Source organism: Sinocyclocheilus anshuiensis, unplaced genomic scaffold (genome assembly GCF_001515605.1).
Source record: "Sinocyclocheilus anshuiensis isolate Anshui unplaced genomic scaffold, SAMN03320099.WGS_v1.1 scaffold640, whole genome shotgun sequence".
NCBI classification, from domain to species: Eukaryota; Metazoa; Chordata; class Actinopteri; order Cypriniformes; family Cyprinidae; genus Sinocyclocheilus; species Sinocyclocheilus anshuiensis.
Window position 1 is genome coordinate 1498719 of NW_015554127.1, and position 3553 is coordinate 1502271.

Below are 3553 nucleotides of genomic sequence, written 5' to 3' on the forward strand. Positions count from 1 at the left end.
AGCGATGACTCATCTGAACGCCTCTGATTGGTCATTGCATTCATAAGCTCAACAGCATCGTGTGTGATTGGTTAGCACCAGCCAGCGATCGCAGATTTGAATTTAACGGCTGATATGACGCACTGACCGTTATAATCACGCCGGTGTGGTTGTATTAAATATAGAAAATATTAATTATATTAATATTTATTCATATATTTTTTTGTCTTTTTGAAGCTGCATTCAAAATCCACTTGGCTCAAAAATCTGAGGGGGCACGTGCCCCCTCACTTTGGATGGGCATGATGCCTCTGCTTGCTGCAGAAATCCAGAAAACTCTTTGCTTTGCCAGCCTCATTTTGTTGTTCAAGGTTCGAAAGCGCTGTACTGGGTCACTAAGAATCACTGGTACATTGCATTGCTCAAGCTGCGTTCTGTCTTTTTGACATTTTCTGTCTTTTTTCTGTTCCTCTCATGCTATGGTTGGGTAAGTAGGCCTTCAGAAAATTAGCCCTTGCAAATGGGCAAAATGAGAGATGCTCCCCTGCTTCTAGCCAAATTTCCATGCACTGGAGTGAATAGGTAGAACAGATATGAGCTGCATTCAAAATCCACTTGGCTCAAAAATCTGAGGGGGCACGACTTGCCCTCACTTTGAATGGGCATGACGCCTCTGGAAGAGACTATTATACTTTTTTTCCAGATTTCCCTGGGCTTGGTTATATAAATCTGAAACAAGGCTGCATTTGATCTCTGCAACGTGACATAAATATGAGCAAATAGGTTGTGCAATGGTGGGAAACTGCCAGTGTCAGCTTTCAAACTCAAGTTACATGACACGCTTGCAAACAAACAAACAAACTTGAGCTCCCATTTTTGTTGTAATATAATAAAAAATACCAGACAGATAAGAACAGACAGCCTGACTTACTGTCAAATTTATTAAGATATGATGATCTGACGACTGTCAAATTAGTTTTACCAACTCTGACCAAAGAAAGGACAAAGCCATAAGTAATTAACTTAAAGTGCATTGTTCGTCTCACTGACATTTCATTGATAAAGGTTGACATGTGGTGGATGTGCGACCTCTCTGAGTTACTCTTGGTTTCCCTTAAAGATCACAAGTTGAGGTATTCATTTGGATGGAGTTTAATTATGTTCTGTACTTTGTCGGTCCTCAGATACGAGGAATCCTCGCTCATATTACAGAGCGTGTGAGAAAGGGGATACAGGACCATAGTCATCAATAAATCATTTAAGTGCACTGCAAAGTTAATTCTGTGAGCCTTTGTTGTTTAAAAAGTAAGAAGAGACTGGAGTTTTAGTTTTATCGTTCACTGTGTATCCAAGTAATATTAGGTTTCAGTTAAAGACACTTTCTGACTCCATTTCAACGTTTCTGTTTGGTAACTTCAGTGTTGTTGAAATGTTTGTGTGTAAGAGACACTTTTTATTCATGACAAGATATGCATGCCTGCTATTGGCTCTCATAGAAGATTGATTTATGACCATACAGTGCTTTTTGTCAATTCTACGTCATATGATCATGTTGACAAACTTTCATTATAACATTATACCTTCTAGTGAAATCCTATAGAAGAGATAGCCATGTGAGTGCATATAAATAGAAAATGCCATTATCGGGATGTGAATGTAAGATAATGTTGGTGTTTATGTACATAAATTACCTACCTCAGGCATTAAACCAATTTTTGAGAGCAACAGCAAATCTGTAAAGGAACAGACAGCATATTCAGCTTAATTATGTTTCTGATTCGTTATGACACAGCCATGAGTGAGGCACGCTGCTTCAGGTCTTTGTGCGACTGCGAGTCTTTCGCTGAGAAGTGAATATAGAACAAGAAATGCCATGTTCTGTGCTGAGCAATGAACACATGAGTTGCCAAAAGGGTGTTTTGAGTTTATATGTATTAAAGAGAGGTCTGACGTGAAGCCTGAGATATTGTTAGGCCAAGATAAATGGTGGGGAAGAAAGATGGAGGATGGAAAAGACAAAGAGAGTGTGACAGGCATATCGGTTACCGAACAGATGACTGAAGCAGAAAAGAGAGGAGGTCATAGAGGAAACAAAGAAGAGATAATGAGAGTCACTAGAAAGATGGATGGGGTCCGTCTTGAGTGAGAAAGAGAGAAAGGTAGGAGAAACATCAAGCAAAGTAGATTGTGAAAAAGTTAACAATTATTGACCACAATTGACTTTTTTAACTGGGTTTCTCTGTAAGGACACTTCCTTAAAATGTCTTTCAAATCAAACATTGTAATCTTTCATTCATAGCAACATTATTATTTTTTATCTTAAATATTAGCATAGGTTGAATAGGAAAATCAACCCTGCACTGTAAATAAAAAATTGAAGTTAAATAAAACAAAGTCAATAAAACGAATATTATTGGAGTATTTTTCACAAGAAAATGCTGTTTCAGTCTTTCTACTTCAAAAATTTCACATTTAACTCTTAAATTCTCAATTTTTTGTGTGTTTGTTTCTAAATGTCACTTGAACTTTAAAAGGGTTTGTACCAAGTGACAGATGAATTTGTGCCAAAATACCAAGTTGATAATATTAATTAATAAATAAATGCACTACTATTATTAATTATTACAAATTGTATCTATATTATTAAAACATATTTAAAAAAAAGTACATTACAATGTAGAAAACCATCTTCTGAGGTCATTTTCACTATCATTTCTCATTCATATGCAAGATGCTGCCAGATGTGTATGAAATAGTATGATATGAGAAACAGGAACACGCTGGCCAATCAGAATCGAGAATTCAGATTCCAGAGTCGTCTAATAAAATACAACCTTTAACACTTTCAGCAAGACATGAATTCTATAAGATAAAGGTCAGATATATAAGGTTGGAAAGTTATATGAGAACAGACTATTTGTGAAAAGCACAACATTTTCAGAGTCAGATTTTACCGTAGCCAAAATGCCATTGTGTTATATCAGTGAACTTTTGGCATTGAAGGGAAAATTCATAAGAAGTGATTATTTCAAGTGACATTTAGGTAGAAGGGAGTGTGTGTTGTTGGGCTATTTTGTCTTTCATTTTGTGGACAATTGCTATATTGCAACAACAAGAGATGTCTTTCTTTATTTTCTCTGGATGGAAAATAACATCGGGCATGACTGAATAGAAATAGGTATTCAACCACTGGAATGCAGCTTGCTGTTCATTTATCAAATTTTTATTGACTTATTTTATTATTTTTTGGTTTTTCTAGAAATAGCTGGGAACAACAATGGCTGCCATGAAGAGGTTATTGTTTGTAGATTTTTTTTTCCTCCCAAAAATGCTTTGAAAGCACTTAAGAGAGTTCTGGCTGCTGTAAGTGCCCATACAGAGTTGAAACGTGGACATCCAACATTTCGTGGCATTCTCACCTTCTGTAGAGGCCAGGTGTGAGGAGACTGCTCAGGACAATTAGTCCCAGTAAACAGGTTATTACCACCTGGCCTGCTCATTAACATGTTTAATTGAACTTGGTGTGTGTGTGTGTGTGTGTGTGTGTGTGTGTGTGTGTGTGTGTGTGTGGGTG